Source organism: Schistocerca gregaria, chromosome 4 (assembly GCF_023897955.1).
Source record: "Schistocerca gregaria isolate iqSchGreg1 chromosome 4, iqSchGreg1.2, whole genome shotgun sequence".
NCBI lineage: Eukaryota > Metazoa > Arthropoda > Insecta > Orthoptera > Acrididae > Schistocerca > Schistocerca gregaria.
Window position 1 is genome coordinate 401,686,934 of NC_064923.1, and position 22,042 is coordinate 401,708,975.

The 22,042-nt window shown below is 39.2% G+C and overlaps 1 long non-coding RNA gene across 1 annotated transcript; it reads left to right on the forward strand.

Annotated features, from left to right (window-relative positions):
- The first annotated feature begins 13 nt into the window (after positions 1-13).
- LOC126365903 (uncharacterized) lies at positions 14-4,832 on the forward strand. The gene is made up of 3 exons (XR_007566271.1): positions 14-4,249; positions 4,363-4,523; positions 4,611-4,832. It is a non-coding gene; the product is annotated as an uncharacterized LOC126365903 (long non-coding RNA).
- The last annotated feature ends 17,210 nt before the right edge of the window (positions 4,833-22,042 follow it).

The window sequence follows — 22,042 nt, forward strand, 5'->3', positions numbered from 1 at the left end:
GTATGTTTACTGATTTGATGTGAAGCCTTTCGATATCTCGAACAAGCAGGAGTTGCACTGCGTGTTTAAGAGAAGAAAGTGCAGTGTTTAGTGAATAAGAGTTAACCACAACATAACATAACACTTTTTTTTTTTAATAGATTTGAAACTGATCAGTGTAGAACGACGTTGCTCTTAAAAACTTTTGTAAATTTGGGTGGTGTGCTAGTAGTTATCCAAAAGTGTCTGCACGATGTGTGCCTAGAAACCTGTTCCTGGATCATAAGAGTGCAAGAATTGGGAATCAGCTTCGATCACTTGCCGCGGTGCGAGAGAGAAGGAAATAGGTTCTTATTCAGAATTATCACAGGCAATGAGACCTGTGTGCCCCACTATATCCTAGAATCTAAGGCCGCCTCAATGACGAACGCCTCCATTGACAAGCTAGGAAAAGATTCAAAGTGTCACACTAGTTGGGAAAGTTTATGGCCACGCCGTTCTGGGACGCGAAAGGTGCGATTCTCCTTGATTTCCTCCAGCAAGGGACCATCAGTGCGGAACACTGCTGCGATACCCTCACTCAGACTTGGTCCGCGCCATTTGACGAAACAGACCAAGGGCTCTGGAGTGAATATGTTGGATAACAACGCAAAACTACTTATGGCCAAGATTCGTCGCTTCGGTTGGTAAAATTTGGATAATATGGCCTATAGCCCCGATATTGCACCAGCGGACTTTCACTGGCCCCTGCACTGAAAGACGCGCTCTCGGGACTTTAGTTTCAAACTAATGCTGAGGTGGAGTGGATTGTGCAACATGTCCTTGCATCCCAGGGCACCGAACTTTAACAGTGTGGCTTTTTAAAAACTGATTTCACCCTTACGACATGTGTCGGTGGCGACTACGTCGTAAATTAGTGCAAGGTGTATAGGTCGTGATGCCATGGTGTATTTGCTTTTGCCGATAAGATGTCCGTGTGAAACAGTGACGAAACTTACTTTCGGAACGCCCCACGCATGATACGAACAAAACTGCACAATATTTTAAGGTGTGTGAAGTAGTTGTAGCAGAGAAGCAATTACGGAAACTCGCAGCGTAACACTCACAAGAATAATACACAGGAGCGCAGTAGACGAAACATAACAGTACTTTGTGCTCCCCTTAATATGAAGTGTGAATATTCGAGATTAACCGTGTTGAATATGTATCGGGAACCCCTCTTGCTATTAGTGAAATTGTTTTGTGTCGTTATTTGAAATTGTATTGTTTCTGCTTGATGGTAACAGCTAATTCAGTGTAGGTATTTCATGTACACACATTTAAGGTACACATCATGGCAGGCCTGTGCTGCAAAATGCAAAAGTCTCTCAGAATCAGTTAATGAAAGACATTGCTTAATAACCCTGACAGTGTTTTATCAGGGCATCATGTCAGTAGGCAGATGAATTACAATTAAATTGCATCTCTTTACACAAAAACACATTAAGCCTGGTATTGGCATGACAATATTGCATTAAAGTTTAGAATATTATTAAAAATAGATGAGCTGCTATCTAAATCATATAGGCTAATGCTTATTCAAAAACATGGAAGTCTACATAACTATCTTGCAGAAGTACAAAGATCTTATTAAATAGGCTAATTTTATGCCCTAAAATCATAGTTATTAATTTTTACTGTGAAGTACTTCTGGGGTGAAAGAAAGTGTAATCAATAAATAACACTATTCCAGTGCCCAAAGATGGTCTTCTTGCAGTGTTATCCCATGAGGTAAATACTTAGGCCATTTTTTTTTTCCCCCTGAAACTGTGCTGTTCTGCTGATGAGTATGTTTGTGAAGAACAATCTAGCCATACGAAACAAATGGATGTTGTGCACATCATCACAGGTTACTAACAGCCAACAGCAGTAAATATGAATGCTACTGGCAAGAGACTACTTGCACAGCCATAAACACCCAGTCTGACAAAAGCCGTATCTCTCTTCCCATTGCATCCCATATATCTTTATTAATGAAAATATGTGTGTGAGACAGACCTGCAGAATAAGTATAATTTCATATGAAACAGTACAAGCAAAACAAAATACTGCAGCTTGGGCAAATTCAGTCATATTAAAGAAAAGTCTTTTAGTATGCTGTGTTAAACATCAGGAACCTCACTACTACAGGGAACACTTCTTGTAGCAATACCAGTATAGGAAAATTAAAGGGCAGGTAAATTGCATATGTTGTGCATATAGTAACAACACTTGGAAATCATTGGAATGGGACAGTTTCATGTTGATGGGTCAAAGCTAACATTTTCTGGTGTAGAACCAGTGTGAAGAAAGGGGGGATGAAGTTGAATCCTAGGCTATTCAGGTTGATGAATGTTGTTTTAAACAGCTCTTTGAATGTTGTTCCCCAATAGTGGACCAGGAAACATGCAAGCTTATGGTACTGGCAAGATATGTCTTAAGCTTCATAAAGCAACTTCGTGATAGTTTTGATTAGGTCATCCAGACATCAATGATTCTGGAGATTTTAATGGAGATTTTCTGTCAAATGGTTCAAATGGCTCTGAGCACAATGGACTTAACAGCTATGGTCATCAGTCCCCTAGAACATAGAACTACTTAAACCTAACTAACCTAAGGACATCACACAACACCCAGGCATCACGAGGCAGAGAAAATCAATGACGCCGCCTGGAAAATCGAACCCGGGCGTGGGAAGCAAGAACGCTACACGCACGACCATGAGCTGCGGCCATTTTCTGTCAGATAGTACTGATAGACTACCTCTTTGTTGATGTCAGGCTTTGGATTCTTAACCTAAGTAAAGCTCCCTTGAAGAACTCAGGGACGTAGTGCAATAGTCGTTGACAGATTCTTCGTAGACACAACCACCTTCAATGATTAGCCAGTAGTTGTATTAAAAATGTGACAATGGTGGTCATATGTCAACAGTAAAATTTATGAATTATTTATGTATAGATTAGAGAAGAAAATGATTGTTGCCTATTACAGAACCATAAACAATAATTTACACACAGTGTTGAAATATAAACTCCAGATAGAATGTTGGGAAGAGGTTAATGAAAACAGGCATAGTTTATGGAAAATTTTAATGGTTTCCTAACATGTCCATACACTTTGAGTCGTGTTAGTTCTAAAACAGCATACAATTAAATAGAAGCAAGGATAAAGGATACATTTAGTCCAAGGATGAAGGTATCTTCTGTAAGAAAGTGAGAGTGCTACCTAATTCAGAAGACAAACTGTAAAGAGTTGAAGCTCTGTTACTGACAGTATTGTAACATCCTCTGGGCATTTTGCTTAACTAGTTTTATTCTTGCTGTTTGAGGATTGCTCAGTATGATGTGCCACCCACTCCATTCACAGCATCACAAGTGTTGGAATGTTGGTGCCCAAACGTTATTGGCTGTAAAGAGATGTTGAGATTCACCGATGGTATTGCAATTTTGTCAGAGATAGCAAAGGGAATGGAAGAGCACTTGAACGGAATGGACAGTGTCTTGAAAGGAGGATATAAGATGAACATCAACAAAAGCAAATCGAGGATAATGGAATGTAGTCGAATTAAATCGGGTGATGCTGCCGTAATTAGATTAGGAAATGAGACACTTAAAGTAGTAAATGAATTTTGCTATTTGGGGAGCAAAATAACTGACGATGGTCGAAGTAAAGAGGATATAAAATGTAGATTGGCAATGGCAAGAAAAGCGTCTCTGAAGAAGAGAAATTTGTTAACATCAAGTATAGATTTAAGTGTCAGGAAGTCATTTCTGAAAGTATTTGTATGGAGTGTAGCCATGTATGGAAGTGAAACATGGACGATAAATAGTTTGGACAAGAAGAGAATAGAAGCTTTCGAAATGTGGTGCTACAGAAGAATGCTGAAGATTAGATGGCTAGATCACGTAACTAATGAGGAGGTATTGCATAGTTCTGGGTAGAAGAGAAATTTGTGGCACAACTTGACTAGAAGAAGGGATCGGCTGGTAGGGCATATTCTGAAGCATCAAGGGATCACCAGTTTAGTATTGGTGGCAGTGTGGAGGGTAAAAATCATAGAGGGAGACCAAGAGAAGAATACAATAAAAAGATTCAGAAGGAGATGGAGTAGTGCAGCAGGTACTGGGAGATGAAGCAGCTTGCACAGGATACAGTAGCATGGAGAGCTGCATCAAACCAGTCTGTGGACTGAAGACCATAACAACAACATAGATGTTGACCACAATGTTTGAGGGTGCTGGTGCTACTGATGGTATGTAATATGTGTATCACTATCCCTCCCTCTCCATATATGTTCATATAAAAAAATCAAGTGCTGTTGTTGTCATGTATGCTTAACAAGGGTCATTGTTGTGTTTGTTCTAGTGACTCTGACAAAAGGCATACAATTTGTTGTGAGCCAGTGGATCCCTGTGAGCCAGCTCATACTCCAATGATGTTGATGATTTGTGATGAGATGAAGAAGTGGGATCAGATGCCGCCACCATACCACTGATTTATTCAGGCATGGCAGAGTTTTTACATGAGTATCTGTCCGTCTCTCTCTTTTTGCACGAGTATATAAGTGTGTGTATTAACTCCAGAAACTTATAGGCTGCTGTGTTATTTTGCAGAAATGTTCGGGGAATTAGTGCCGCCGCATCTCTTGTCTGCGTCCGCACATGGACTTTTTTATTTTATTTGCTGCAGTTCACAAATAACTGAACCTAGTGATCAAATTGTGCATTTATGTAATGTGAAGTTGTTATTGTTGTAACAAAATTTTAACAATGCTGAAGCTTTTATACATGTAAACACAAAACTAACTGGGAAATAAAAGTGCTGAAAATTAACAATTTATGTATTTAGAAGACAGGAAAATAGCAAGATATGAACGAGTTTAGGTTCGGAGAATACCACCATTCATGCTCCCCATGAGGGAGGACCTCAGAAAGACATTGAGCCCCCTCACTCCTGGCAACCCTACCCCATCAACTACCACTTGCCATCTGAGGATGAGGACCTCAGCAGTACTTTGAACCTCTTTGCACTCAGATGACACGATTCTACATCTAGGTTAGGTACCTTTTTTACATCTGTGTCTACACTGTGCAAATTACCATGAGATGCATGGCAGAGAGTACGTTCTGTTGTACCAATTATTAGGGTTTCTTCTTGTTCAATTCACTTATGTTTTTCTAGCATAAAATAATGTGTGGTTATGTTTTTATTTGCTTCTGCTGCCTATTAACTATTACTACTTGCTTAAAGTTTTGAGTGCTTCATGTATGAAGCAGCCATTCTGCTGTACATGTTGCTATAACTAGACTTCATTCTGAGTGTTGTATGCTTATCAACACTGATCTGATCATTTTCTTTTTCTATGTTAAAAAGTGTTGTACAAATTGTTGCTGGCCGGTGTGGCCGAGCGGTTTTAGGCGCTTCAGTCTGGAACCACACGGCTGCTACGGTTGCAGGTTCGAATTCTGACTCGGGCATGGATGTGTGTGATGTCCTTAGGTTAGTTAGGTTTAAGTAGTTCTAAGTTCTAGGGGACTAATGACCTCAGATATTAAGTCCCATAGTGTTCGGAGCCATTTGAACCATTTGTACAAATTGTTACATTGCGGGAGGGGGGGAATGTAGTGGCATGGGAATTGGGGAAGGAAATGGGTATCTTCCATGGTATTGCATAATATGTTCAAGGGTTAGGAAAATAGCTGGACTGGAAGGGAAGATGAGTCCTTAAGGCTGAACTGGATAGTGCTAGGCAGGAATTGAGTAGGTTAAGGGGGCAGAAGGGTGAAGACAGGTAGGAAGTGGTAGCAAGGAACAGGGGCCACAGAACAGGACAGTATCTTGACAGTTTCATCATTGGCACAAACAATAGAGTTGCCCTGATACCTCAGTTACGGAAGGAAGTGGTTCAGGTAGATGGTAGATGTAAGTGTAGTCAGAACTCGACAGTCTTTCACCAGGAAGCCATGAAAAATGAAGAAAATAGGAGGAAAATTCTGTTTTTAGTAGTCATGGAAGAGGTGTGGGCCAGACCTTGCAGGAAAAAGTGCAAGTTAACCAAGTGATAGAGGATGTAGGATCATTGTGCAAGAGTTTTACAAAGCAGGATCGTGTTGCACTAGTGGGCAGAACAGGAGACAGTAATGATAGGGATCAGGGCTACAATATTGAGTGTGACCTGGTGAAAATAGCTTTCATGTGGTATGATCGGCTCCAATTGACCAACTCTGTCAGGAGGGTCAAGATGCAACAGTATCAGCTGCTTTGAGCGGCTTCTTTGTCAGAATAAGTCTTTTTCCCGTTAATAGAATTGGCAGGTGGGACTTCACAAGACATGGCCTGCATCTCAGTAGGAAAGGGAAGGGTAAATTGGACTAAGGTGATAGCAAAATCTTTAAGGGGGACACTAAAACTCATGGGAGTACCCCATTTTTAGGCTAAGATCAGTGTCCAGTGATTAAACATTGAATGAAATTAAGTGTAATGAGAAGCTCAGACAGGCAGGTATTAGAGATGTTGAAATATCACAAGATTCTCATAAAAGTACAGTGATAAATAGTATACTGCATCAGAATTCTAGGGGATTAAAATAGAAAAAGATGAACTTCTTGTTTGTTTAGAAGATTTAGGAACTGAGGGTGGAATAGATGTACTATGCCTTTCTGAATATCGTACAGTCTTAGATATGAAAAAGGTAAATATAGGTGGATATAAGCTTTCAGCACATGTACATAGAGACACTGTAGGGAGAGGAGGTGCCATGTAAGTTAAAATCTGTAATAGTATGAAACATTTAGAAAATAAAATGTGTAGAGCAACATAAAAAGATTGTCCATGTGAGCTTAAACTAAGTAATGGTGCTTTTGTAATTGTTGCTGTGTATAGGTCCCCATTGGGAAATTTTCGGTTATTTTTTAAAAGCTTGGGTTGTTTGTTATGCTATGTCAGACAGAGGGAAGCAAATTATTGATTGTTGGTATTTCAGTGTAAATTTTCTGGAAGAGTCTGATAGAAACCTTGACCTTGAAGTATTACTAGGTTCTTTCAATTTGATGTCAGTTATTGATTTTCCTACTCGGGTGGTACAGGAAAGCTGCACGCTGATAATGTTTTTATAGACAAAGATTAATTTAATCAAATAAAAACTTTTCCTGTTAAGAATGGTCTGTTCAATCGTGATGCAGAGCTAGTTACAGTATATGAAATAGCTCCATACAGTAATGCAAACAGTCCTCCAAAACAGTGCATTCAGTTAACAGTTTAACAATTGAAAATTTTAGGGAAGTCTTGAAACAGTTAGACTGGGGTGAGGTGTACAGAGAACCTGTGCTAATTTTTAACCTATTTCACAATACCTTTGTGAGTATATTTGAAAACTGTTTCCCTAAGAAAACAGTGAAATATAATTATAAGGAACCACCCAAAAAGCCATGGTTTACTAAAGGGATAAAAATATCTTTTTAAACAGAAAAGGAAAATGTATCTTATAACTAGGAGGAGTAATGACTCCGAAACGGTGAAACGTTATAAAAATTACTGCACTGTATTAAGAAAAGTTTTTTAAAAGTCCAGAACATTGTGCATTATGTCTGAGTTTAGCACATCTGATGATAAAATGAAAACAATTTGGAGCATTGTAGGAAAGGGAAACAGGGTAACTGAGAGCACAGGAAGACTGTGTTTCTATCAAACTCAATGAAAAGGTTGTTAACAAAAAGTTAGAAGTAAAAAACATTTTTAATAATCATTTTTAGGTGTTGCAGAGAAAATAGCATCCAGCTATCCATTATAAAATGCAAGGCAGTATGTGTAAGAGGCAATACCTATGCAATTTGATAAAATTGAAATTCAACCCATCTCTCCCACTGAAATTTTGAAAATAATAAATTCACTCAAAAGCAAAAGCTCACATGGAATTGATGGCTTTTCCAACAGAGTACCAAAAACTTGGTCCCAACAGGTAAGTTGGATTCTCAGTCACATATGTAGTAGCTCACTGAAACAGGACATTTTTCTAGACATACAGAAATCTGCCATTGTTAAATCATTGCATAAAAAAGGGGATAGGTCTGATGCTAACTACCTCTGCCTGGCCTCACCTCTGACAGCTTTATTCAAAATTCTTGCAAAAGTAATGTATTCGAGATTAGCATCATGTATTTGTAAAAATGAAGTACTAAAAAATGTCAGTTTAGTTTTCTGAAAGGCTTTTCAACAGAAAACGCTGTATATGCTTTTATTGGTCAAATATTAAATGCTTTGAATAACTGAACATCACCCATTAGGATATTCTGTGATCTCTCAAAGGCTTCTGGCTGTGTAAATCCTGAAATTATTCTATGTAAACTTAAGTGTTGGAGGTTGAAATTAACAGTACAGATAGTCTACAAAAATTTGCAGTCCTTTAACTGGAGAGGTATCAAGAATGGTGTCCCACAAATTTCTTTGGTCCCTTATTGTTCTTAATATATATTAATGACTTTCCACTCAATTTTCATGAAGATGCAAAGCTAGTTCTTTTTGCTGATGATAAAAGTTTAATATTCACACCCAACAAACAAGAATCAGCTGCGCAAATTGTAAATAGTGTCTTTCAGAAAATTATTAAGTGAATCTCTGCAAATGGACTCTCACTAAATTTTGAGAAAACACAGTATATACAATTCTGTACAGTAAGTGGCATAACACCATTGATAAATATAGACTGAATAGAAATCTATTGCTAAGACAGAATATTCAAAATTTCTGATGAGAAATTGAATTGGTAGAAACACATTGATGATCTGCAGAAAGGGTTAGGCTCGGCTACATATGCTGCTAAGGTCATTGCAATGATAAACAATCAGTAAATTAGCCTACTATGTCTATTTTCATTCACTGCTTTCATATGGCGTTATATTTTGGAGCAATTCATCATTAAAAGAAAAAGTATTCCTTGCACAAAAGCGTGTAATCAGAATAATAGCCGGAGCCCACTCAAGATCACCTTTCGGACATTTATTTTAGGAACTAAGGAAATTCATAGTACCTTTTCAATACATATATTCGCTTATGAAATTTGTTATTAATAACCCATCCCAGTTCAAAAATAACAGTGAAGTGCATAACTACAACACTAGAAGAAAGGATGATCTTCACTATTCTGGGTTAAGTTTGACTTAGGCATGGAAAGGGGTGAATTATGCTGCCACAAAAATCATTGATGATTTGCCAAATAACATTAAAAGAATTTCTGAATGACAACTACTCCTACTCAACAGATGAATTTTTAGATGTGAAGTACTAACTGGAAAAGTAATAATAATAATAATAATAATAATAATTGCTGAGCTTTGGAAGTATACAGGGGATAAGGCAGTAGATAAATTGACAGAAATTATCAGCCAGATTTGGGAATCTGAAAGGCTTCCACATGGCTGGAATTCTGCTCTAATTCATCCTCTTCGTAAGAAAGGCAACAGAACAGATGTAAATGACTATCGTAGTATCTCTCTCATTTCAACAACCTATAAGATTCTGTCGAAAGCTCTGCAAACTAGGATGGGAGAACAGCTAGACTCAGATCTGGGAGACGATCAAGGACGTTTCAGGAAGGGGCGATCATGCGTCAAACAGATAATGAACCTCAAATCCATCCTTTCATACCTGAAGCTGAGGAATAATAATTTTGTTGTGACCTTTGTGGATTTCAAAAAGGCATATGACTCGATTGATCGTAAAACCCTGATTAGCCTTGGCCTAGACAAGAAGACCAAAGTGATAATCCAGCAAACACTAACCAAAACAACCTCAAAAGTGAAATTTGGAGGAGAAACAGCAGAAGCTTTTGAAATAAAGACTGGGGTGAAGCAAGGAGATGGGTTCTCACCTCTGCTCTTCAACTGTGTGCTCGAGAAGGTGATTCATGAGTGAGCTTAACATACAAGCTCAGAAGACTGGCCTGCACATTTCATTTGAGAAAACTGAGTTTATAACAAACATAAATCCACCACAAAGGAAGCTTGCAGTGGGTCAAGGCAAAATTAAGCGAGTTGAAAAGTTTAAATATCTCGGAGAATGGATAACAGCCACCTTATCAGAGAAAGAAGCCTTCATATCTTGCATGAACAAAATGTAAATGGCATTACATTTAACCAAAAACATCTACAACAAAAGATCAGTATCATTCAATGCGAAGATATGGCACTACTGCAGTGTTATCCGTCCATAGGTCTTTTACGCTTCTGAATGCATAGTAATGAACAAAAAAGACCTAATCGAAAAACTGGAGGCCAAGGAAAAGAAGATTTTGACAAAGATCTTAGCTCCTATTGAAGAGAATGGGGAATGTAGAAGAACTGTATTCCCACATAGAGAAGGTAACTGATACCATCCAGAAAAGGAGGATTATGTTTTATGGACATATGACCCAAATGAGCCCTGGAAGACTCGCTTACTTTCAGGAGAAGAAGAAAAAATAGTCCTGGTTCACAGAGGTGGAGAAAGATCTTGAGGAAGTGAGGATCACCCAAGATGACATCTTGGAGCGTGTCCCATTCAAGTAGAAACTTGTGGCATGGCAGGGTTCCCAAGAAAAGCCAAAACTAAAAACATGAAAGGCTTGGTCCCAGAGGAGGAAAGGGCAACACTGAGAAAAAATGCAGGCGCACTGGGCAAACGTCAGAACACGTAAAGTAAGACAGCTGAAATAACATAGTCCAGACATGGCCTATATGGAATGAATGAATGAATGAATAATAATTATTATTATTATTATCATCATTATTATTCATTCTTTCTTTTCTCAGACGTTATGTCTGGTCAAAAATGGAAAGTGATGCGGACCTTGATCAGGCGTGACTTCCTTTTAACCGTATGGTATATGTTATATTGCATTTAGGAACTTTCGGGTAATTGAACATGTATCAATAATTACGCATTTCTGTAGTTTTATATAGAAGTTTGGATGTAGCTGTATTGAATTGATGTACTGGTGGATATCATGTGGTATGACTCCTGTAGTTGATAGTATAACTGGTATAATGTCAACTTTATCCTGATGACACATTTCCTTGACTTCCTCAACCAGTTGGATCTATTTTTCAATTTTTTCTCCTGTTTTCTTTTGTATATTTGTTGTATTGGGTATGGATATTTCGATTAGTTGTGTTAATTTCTTCTTTTTATTGATGAGTATGATGTCAGGTTTGTTATGTGGTGTTGTTTTATCTGTTATAATGGTTCTGTTCCAGTATAATTTGTAGTCATCATTCTCCAGTACATTTTGTGGTGCATACTTGTATGTGGGAACGTGTTGTTTTATTAGTTTATGTTGCACGGAAAGTTGTTGATGTATTATTTTTGCTACATTGTCATGTCTTCTGGGTATTCTGTATTTGCTAGTATTGTACATCCGCTTGTGATGTGATCTACTGTTTCTATTTGTTGTTTGCAAAGTCTGCATTTATCTGTTGTGGTATTGGGGTCTTTAATAATATGTTTCCTGTAATATCTGGTGTTTATTGTTTGATCCTGTATTGCAATCATGAATCCTTCCGTCTCACTGTATATATTGCCTTTTCTTAGCCATGTGTTGGATGCGTCTTGATCGATGTGTGGCTGTGTTAGATTATACGGGTGCTTGCCATGTAGTGTTTTCTTTTTCCAATTTACTTTCTTCGTATCTGTTGATGTTATGTGATCTAAAGGGTTGTAGAAGTGGTTGTGAAATTGCAGTGGTGTAGCCGATGTATTTATATGAGTGATTGCTTTGTGTATTTTGTTAGTTTCTGCTTGTTCTAGAAAGAATTTTCTTAAATTGTCTACCTGTCCATAATGTAGGTTTTTTATGTCGATAAATCCCCTACCTCCTTCCTTTCTGCTTAATGTGAGTCTTTCAGTTGCTGAATGTATGTGATGTATTCTATATTTGTGGCATTGTGATCGTGTAAGTGTATTGAGTGCTTCTAGGTCTGTGTTACTCCATTTCACTACTCCAAATGAGTAGGTCAATATTGGTATAGCATAAGTATTTATAGCTTTTTTCTTGTTTCTTGCTGTCAATTCTGTTTTCAGTATTTTTGTTAGTCTTTGTCTGTATTTTTCTTTTAGTTCTTCTTTAATATTTGTATTATCTATTCCTATTTTTTGTCTGTATCCTAGATATTTATAGGCATCTGTTTTTTCCATCGCTTCTATGCAGTTGCTGTGGTTATCCAATATGTAATCTTCCTGTTTAGTGTGTTTTCCCTTGACTATGCTATTTTTCTTACAGTTGTCTGTTCCAAAAGCCATATTTATATCATTGCTGAATACTTCTATTATCTTTAGTAATTGGTTGAGTTGTTGTTTTGTTGCTGCCAGTAGTTTCAGATCATCCATGTGTAGCAAATGTGTGATTTTGTGTAGGTATGTTCCAGTAATATTGTATCCATAATTTGTATTATTTAGCATGTTGGATAGTGAGTTCAGAGACAAGGCAGAACCAGAAAGGACTTAATGAGTCTCCTTGGTATATTCCACGCTTAATCTGTATTGGCTGTGATGTGATATTATTTGAATTTGTTTGGATATTAAGTGTGGTTTTCCAATTTTTCATTACTATGTTTAGGAACTGTATCAATTTAGGATCTACTTTGTATATTTCCAATATTTGTAGTAACCACGAGTGGGGTACACAATCAAAAGCTTTTTGGTAATCAATGTATGCGTAGTGTAGTGACCTTTGTTTAGTTTTAGCTTGATATGTCACTTCTGCATCTATTATCAGTTTATTATTATTATTATTATTATTATTATTATTATTATATTGTCTAAAGAGGACTAATGTTTAACTGACACATTCCAAATAATTACGAAATGTCATATTCATGATCTATGGAACAAGTATTAATGTAATGTAATACTATATACCTTTCCAATCCCAATGGAAGCGGGTGTTGACAGATGTGAAAATTACTGTACTATCAGTTTAATAAGTCATTTCTGCAAAATATTAACACAAATTCTTTACAGAGGAATGGAAAAACTGTTAGAAGCTGACTTTGGGGAAGATCAATTTGGAATACGTAGAAATGTAACCCATGAGGCAATACTGACCCTACGATTTATCTTAGAAGCTAAATTACGAAAAGGCAAACCTATGTTTCTAGCATTTGTAGACTTAGAGAAAGCTTTTGACAATGTTGACTGGAATACTCTCTTTCAAATTCTGAAGGTGGCAGGAGTGAAATACAGGAAGCAAAAGACTATTTACAAGTTGTACAGAAACCAGATGACAGTTATACGAGTGTCGAGGGGCATGAAAGAAAAGCAGTGGTTGGGAAGGGAGTGAGATGGGGTTGTAGCCTATCCCCAATGTTAGTCAATCTGCATGTTGAGTAAGCAGTAAAGGAAACAAAAGAAAATTTGAAGTTGGAGTTAAAATCCATGGAGAAGAAATAAAAACTTCAAGGTTTGCCGATGACATTGCAATTCTGTCAGACACAGGAAAGGATCTGGTAGAACAGTTGAACGGAATGGACAGTGTCTTGAAAGGAGGGTATAAGATGAACATCAACAAAAGCAAAATGATGGTAATGGAATGTAGTCGAATTAAATCAGGTGAGGCTGTGGGAATTAGATTTGGAAATGAGACAATTAAAGTAGTAGATTAATTTTGCTATTTGGGGAGCAAAATAACTGATGATGATCAAAGTAGAGTGGATACAAAATGTAGACTGGCAATGACAACGAAAGTTTTTCTGAAGAAGAGAAATTTATTAACATTGAGTGTTGATTTAAGTTTCAGGAAGTCTCTTCTGAAAGTATTTGTATGGAGTATAGTCATGTATGGAAGTGAAACATGGATGATAAATAGTTTAGACAAGAAGAGAATAGAAGTTTTTGAAATGTGGTGTTACAGAAGAATGCTGAAGATAAGGTGGATAGATCATGTAACTAATGAGGAGGTATTGAATAGGATTGGGGAGAAGAGAAGCTTGTGGCACAACTTGACTAGAAGAAGGGATCAGTTGATATGACATGTTCTGAGGCATCAAGGGATCACCAATTTAGTATTGGAGGGCAGTGTGAAGGGTAAAAATCATAGAGGGAGACTGAGAGAAGAATACAGTAAACAGATTCAGAAGGATGTAGGTTGTAGCAGGTACTGGGAGATGAAGAAGCTTGCACAGGATAGAATAGCACGGAGAGCTGCATCAAACCAGTCTCTGGACTGAAGACAACAACAACAACAACAACAACAACAACAAGAATACTATGCAAAATAATGATTGTTATAAATCTGTAATTCTTAATGTCTTAATTCTTTATGTTTAGATCTGTATATGTTTATCATTGCCTATGTCAGTTTTGGCATCTGAATCTCCATCTGTGTCATGCAATATATTCTGTTATCATGTATCCACTTTTGATTCTTGTGTGTCCACTCTTGTCCATATGACACATATAAGATTTGTGACACTTCATCAAATACATTGTTCAAAACATCCACATTCTGCACATGTGCAAGTTTCTGTCTGGCTTAGAATAACACTGCATAGACACACTGGACATGGACTATGGTCCATGAGAAAATGAACCATGCCATGCATTGGATCAGCATGCTGTAGCCTAATTCATTCCCAGGTACTGGGGAAGAAGTTGATGCGATGTCCCTTATGAGTTGTATCCCATTTTCTTTGCTAGGTGTCATTCCTCCATTTTTTTAGTAGGTGTTTTTCTGTAATGTCTTCCGTTATTTCCAGTGCCTTGTCACATCTGCCCCACCCCAACCGGTATGTTGCCACTCTTTTACAGATGGTGATGTCAATGGGGCACACTCTTTAACACCACACACAGTGGCTCCACAGACGTTGTGCCAAAAGTCCCTGACATCCTGAGCTGAGCAGAATGCTTCTTTGCCCACGCCTTTTTGTTTTTTGCAGGTGAAAAGACACAGTTGATGTACCGAGGTGCTTACCACCTTACCACAGAATATAAGATAGACTTGAATAGGGCAATGTGATATGTTCCAAACTTTACAGAAGCTCTCCTGCGAACCTTGCAGAACTAGCACTCCTGAAAGAAAGGATACTGCGGAGACATGGCTTAGCCACAGTCTGGGGGATGTTTCCAGAATGAGATCTTCACTCTGCTGCGGAGTGTGTGCTGATATGAAACTTCCTGGCAGATTAAAACTGTGTGCCTGACCGAGTCTCAAACTCGGGACCTTTGCCTTTCGCGGGCAAGTGCTCTACCATCTGAGCTACCGAAGCACGACTCACGCAGGAGACAAGATACTGGCAGAAGTAAAGCTGTGAGTACCAGGCGTGAGTCGTGCTTCCGTAGCTCAGATGGTAGAGCACTTGCCCACGAAAGGCAAAGGTCCCGAGTTCGAGTCTCGGTTGGACACACAGTTTTAATCTGCCAGGAAGTTTCATTTCAGCGCACACTCTGCTGCTGAGTGAAAATCTCATTCTGGAAACATCCCCCAGGCTGTGGATAAGCCATGTCTCCGCAGTATCCTTTCTTTCAGGAGTGCTAGTTCTGCAAGGTTCGCAGAAGAGCTTCTGTAAAGTTTGGAAGGTTAGGAGACGAGATACTGGCAGAAGTAAAGCTGTGAGTACTGGGCGTGAGTCGTGCTTCGGTAGCTCAGATGGTAGAGCACTTGCCCTCGAAAGTCAAAGGTCCTGAGTTCGAGTCTCAGTCGGGCACACAGTTTTAATCTGCCAGGAAGTTTCATATCAGCGCACACTCCGCTGCAGACTGAAAATCTCATTCTATGTACCTTCTGCTGAAAGGGACCCTTGGAAAAAGTCCTAAAATAAAATTCAGTGAGTGAATGATTAGAAAATGTGTAGTAATGAGATATGTTTGGGTATTTTTGGACCAACATCATAATTTTATACATCGTATAGAGGTGCCAGAAAATGTACAAATGTGATGCAAAAAATTATAACTTTCATAACAGATATGAAATTTCGAATTTATTTGAAAACTATAGGAGCATACCACCAATGTATATTAGCATTAGTTGTAAGATACACTGTGAGTGTCTGGGCTTGTAGATTGCAGTTTGTGAAGCCAGTTTCCTTGGTCAGAAGAGTTCAGTGAGAAGACCTTCTTAGATCAAAGGGTGCATGCTGCTCTATCCTGAATGATGCATTGTTAGTAATTCTAGGGATATGAGTGCTGGGCTTGAAAATCAGAAAAAGGGGAGCCCTTTGTTGATTAAAGAAATACAGGCAAATGGTAGTATGTAGGATACATGGAATTGAGGCCAATGCAAAAAGATTAACGCAAGGTCACATATTACAACTGGAACAAAATGAATGGGACAATCTTAAGCACAGAGACGAGAACACACACATTTCTCCCTAACATCAAGGTGAGACTAAAAATGAGACTTCTTCCATTTCGTGGGTCTACAGCAGATCGGTCATCATGGCCCATATGCTCTGTATCTGATACGTACAAAATCAAAAAGTGGATGAATGATAGTTGCATATGCGGCAGTATGGGCACTCCAGAGCACACAACATAGGACTGCAGTCTACAAAGATGCAGTGAGTAATGGTCATCAGGCATTAATAATTCTGTATTTGAAAGCAGCACTGAGGAATGAGTCAACCTATCACGTCATAGACAATACTTCAGCTGCAGTATCCAGGAAGCAAAGGAAGCCTTCACAAAGCTTTCAACTGTATGAAAGTGTGCTTCTGACCCAACTAGACTATATATCATACAGATAGAGAGAAGGAAAATGCGGTTGGCAACCACTGACAACCCAAAAGAGTTCATGAACACATTGACAAGACAGAAAAAACTGCCAACTTAAGTTAGTAGTAGCCAGAGGTTTAAAAAGACCAAGAAGGGCCTTCTGCTAGAGAGTAGTCATGGGAGGGGAATGTCTGAACTAGCACAGAATTCACTATGTAGTAAATATTGGATAACTAGTATTTTAAGTCAATTGCAAGGCTCGATGATGTCACTGGTGATTTAGACACTGGGAAAATATAATTTTAAAGAAGAAGATAAACTGTTTATTAGGAGTGGCAGGACAGTTTGGACCAAAATCTCAACTACAGATTTGAAGATGACATGAGGCACGTTGCTGGGAATGCTCCTCACACAATCTTTGATGTGACAAGACCTGGACAAAGCATTCCATTGACTGTATAAATGCAGAGCTTCAGTAGTTGCTCAAAAGATCAGGGCAATCAAATGTGGGTGTGATTGGTGACTGGCTCCTCGGGTGGCAGCTGTACCCCCTTGGCAAGTGATCCTCTCACGATGATGCCAGAGTGATAGTGGACTCGTGATGGAGACAGACGTTATGGCAGTTAAGTTTTACAGTACAGTCACAAGTCACATTCAGTACTCTTTATTGACTGGTTTCACTCAATTTATCAAAAGCATCATCAGAAACTGTGGAATTTACTGTTCAAAGTAGCTGACTGATTACATTGTCAACTGTTAACTTGCTTGTTCTCTAACATCAGCAATGTAACCAGCCAATGTAAATTCCACAGTTTTTGACAGTGCTCTTGTTAAACTGAGTTGAACTGGTCAATAAAAAATATTGAGTCGGACTTCTGGCTGCTCAGTAATACTCAATTTCAACACTCATGTTTCCCCGGCAGGCAATGTTTGCTCTTGCTAAAATTATGGTACCTGTCTACTCATTGAACTATTGCTTTGATGCATGCTTAGCCTGGCTGGATAGCAAAGTGCCAGAGTACCCCTGGGTACGGTAACAGGCCAGGCATTGACCTGCAGGTAATGGTGATGCTTAGTGAGCCCATGTCACAACGATGGATCAGCGTATTGCTGTAAAAGGGTGATTTTGAGTTATCAGCTCACCGGCCTAGGTCAATGTCATTACACTCTTCCCTCTTCAAAGAATTTGGTCCACTGAATTCTCCCTGTTGATACGTCTGGAAATAGTTAATTCTTTATATTTCATTGCAGACACATGTAATTAGTATTTGGCTCACAACATCTGTAAAAGAACATCTGTGACACTTCAATAGCTGAGACAGATATCCAGACAAATTAGAAATTTTGCAAGTTTATATGGTTCCAGCCACTGACTGTCCCTGAAAACTGGGAACAAATACCAGATATGTCTTATTTACACTAAAACTGCTAAAGTTTCTTTCATAGTTCACTCACTGCTTCCTGCAGCACACACTGAGACATCTGATGGAAGAACCGTTAACGTTGATAGTGTACTCATCAGGTACATCAAACCATTTTGTAGGAATAGAAGTGTGGGAATTTGGAAGGCACTCTACAATAGTCCTCCTCCCATCATCAAATATCTTTGCACCCAACCTTTTTGGAGTATTATCCTCTTTGACTCTAAACTTATCTTTAACAATGTGCCACTCATCTTCAGCTTAGCTATCCCATCCTTCATGTACATACTATCTTAATGACCTATTACACCTTTTCAGTACATCGTAAAAAATAAGTGCCCAAGTCTGGCAAAAAAAAGCTTAGAATGAACCGTTTACAAGCAAAAATCAATGATAAAGTTGCTACAATCAAATTTCTGATCACAATGTTGGGGTCACTGTCACTTAAATACTAAATTTCACCTCTCATCCCTGATAGACCTGTCCAGTGTACTGTGTTTCATCAGTTCTGTGATACCATTGACATATTTGCTTTAACCACAGGCCCTTTATCAGCAACAACCTGTACCCCTTAACACAATTTTGTAATACTCCATAATATGGGATACAGTAGTTATAATTAACATTTCACTACTTGAATCAGTGTAGACAGAGAACCTTATAGGAATGATGTTCAGACTGTGTATGTGGGACTTGCATTGTTAGTAGTGTTAGTGTCATGACCTGCCTTTATGCACTGATACTGTTACAGTGAGATAGTGTGCATTACAGTTGTAAGCAGTCAACATGGCTCTGGACAAGGTGAAGAGGGCTTTAGTCGTAAAGCTATTTTATCAAAGAACAACAGCAGTAGTGCTGTTGCTCTTCAAAAGTATCAGTGCATTAAAGGAATAGGGGAAGTCCTCTTTCAATACCAGTGCTGAGGAACATTATTCAGACGTTTGAATTAAATGTTGATTTAGGAATTGCTCCTGGGGGAGAACAATTGCTAATTGCACCACAAACTGTTGAAGACGTTACTGTTGCCATGACTGAGAATGCAATGTGTGATCCTCAAGCAATCCATGAACTGTGCCATGACTGCTGAATATTACATGTTTCACCATTCAAAAAGTGCTGCAAACAATCGTGAAATGATATGGCTAGGGCAGTTCTGCACTGTTGTGGATGTAGGTGATCATCACAATGAGCAACATTTCTGACCTGGAACAGAATCGTGGCATGCAGTTAACAAATGTGCCCCTCTCATGCCGAAATTAAATGTGTTTCTTTCAATGATTTATTCATTACTTCTTGTCCGAATGTTTTTGCAAATGTTACCACAAAGTTTCATTGTCCTGTGATCTTTGGTTTTTCGTAGGTGGCTTCTCGAGTAGCAAATGTGCAGTTATAACCACTGTACTTTCTTCTCAACATAATCCCCTGATGCATTCTTCCATTATGCCATTTGCTGGTTTGGACAGTTATCTTAGGTAGATTTTGTGCTGTCATGGCCATTGAGCCTTGAGGGACCTAGAGTGCTATAAAAGTGATGGAGTCATGGCTAATGATCCATCTTGCATCTATGATATCTCAGTCCCTTGTTGTATTTCTGTGAGCTTGTGTTACATGATGAAAAGACAAACAACCTAAATCATAAGATTGCTGCAATACTGATCTATGTTTTATTTCATCAGCATTTCACCATAATTTACAATTACTTTGCTCAAAAATAGCATAAGCAGGAGTGCAGCACAAAAATGGAGAGAAAGAGAAAAGCTCTGCGCACGACTCGGGCGCTCTACGGATGTCAAACCACATATCTACTAGCATAGCTCCTTGCAGAATTTTTAAATTCCTGATTCACATAACAAGTCTATTAAAAATAAACTACACCTTCAATTGCCTACTGTCTGTATTGGCCTAAATATCCCTGGTATGCTTGGCCTTCCACATCTCAGTGGAGCATTCTCCCTACACTGCTTGGCATAACGCCTTCTTTCCTGACATACCCAACATACCACATTATGTGATTTGGTATATAGGGCTGTATGATCTGGTAGGTTACACTGTGTACACACAACTGGTGTTACCGAGCGAGGTGGCGCAGTGGTTAGCACACTGGACTCGCATTCGGGAGGATGACGGTTCAATCCCGCGTCCGGCCATCCTGATTTAGGTTTTCCGTGATTTCCATAAATCGCTCCAGGCAAATGCTGGGATGGTTCCTTTGAAAGGGCATGGCTGGTTTCCTTCCCCATCCTTCCCCAATCTGATGAGACCGATGACCTCACAGTTTGGTCTCCTCCCACAAACAACCCAAAACTGGTGTTATTTGTTCATCCCTTGGACCTTCCCCAGGTACCACAACTAAATCTTTACTTAACATAATGAAAACTAAGTCAGTAGAAAGAGAACAAATCCAGGAACAATACATATCAGGATCCTACGATTATTATAGAATGTACGTGCTGCTAGCAGCATTTCCCTTTGCTGATGCAAATATCAAACTGCTATTTCACTCTCCATCAGTACTTCTGACATCACTTTTAGAGACTGTGATTATGCTCTGGTAGAGGATGGTAGGCCAGGGCGAATCAGAAGCAACTTGGAAGTTGCATAATCCCTTTATTATGGCAGTAGCTCATGGCGCAACTCAGAACCATATCAGGCACTGCCGGAAGGTTGGCCTCAACTAACAAATCCTGGATGCAAAGCACTCTGGCCACTGCTACACTTGGCATGGCCAAGGTGTGGCTCATCCCCACATATTCAACATCCCAACCATGGCCAAGCAATGTCAGGGCTGATGTGGCTAATTAAGTAGGACCACACAGAATCGTCCTAGCCATGGAAAGTGGTGGGTACAAATGGGGGTGGACCCATGACTTACAGTTGGCTGGTGGCAACTGGCAGTGGTGAGGGCCTCATTGAATTGATGGCTAGGAGGGCATCAGTTCAACACTTGGGGCATTAGGCAACGGCTGGATCCCATTGGCAAGTAGTCCTGTCACAATGATGGCAGACCAGAAGCGATCTTATGGTGGAGACTGACACTATGACAATTCACTACTTATGATTTGCTGCTTTGACACATGCCCAGCCTGGCTGAACATCCAGTATTTATTTGTGCCAAAACAGGTTTGTTGTGTTGTTGCAGCTGCAGAAGTCATATATGCTACATGCCTGATTATGGTAACTGGCTGGGCATTGAATGGTAGGAAGAGATAATGCCTAGTGCATGCCATAGCATATGACAGGGTCAGCACATTGCCATAAGGGGCGTGCCTTATGGCACAACCTCTTCTGTCTAGGCTTATGTCATTATGATATGTAAAAAATGGAATAAAGTCCCACGTACAGAGCTCAGTGAAACTGTATTGGACAGCCGTTTTAGTACAGTACTTCAGTAACAGACTCGGAAGCTTACAAGATAGCTGTTCTGACAGTCTATAGGCCCCTAAGAGGAAATGCTTTAAATTTCACTTAGTAATTACAGGGGATGGGTAGGAGTAACTAATAAAAACTATATGTGAAGTGCGGGGTGTATAATAATTATGTATAAGAATTATGTGTATTTATGGTTGTTCAGAGCAGAAAAATATGTGAAGACTTATTATAGGTCAAGTGAACATTTTAGAGACTTTGACACATTAAGCCACAATACTCAGAAGCAGCAGCAGTCAAACGAGGGAAGCTGGCACGTGTGTGACATTGGTCATGTTTCTGCCCAATGTGAGAAGGCCGATGTCCAGCAAAGTTTGCGGAGCAGCAGTGAGCACTTGGACAGATCAACAACCGAGCAGATGGGCAATGCTTCCAAGGAGAACAATGACCAGCACTGTTTGCACATCAGTGGTCAATGCTCCAGGAACTGTCAGCATATTGAACTCACGTGTGCGACGTATCTGGTGATGCACAGGAAGACACAGGGCACTGTCTGACCATGCCAACATAGAGGCAAAACA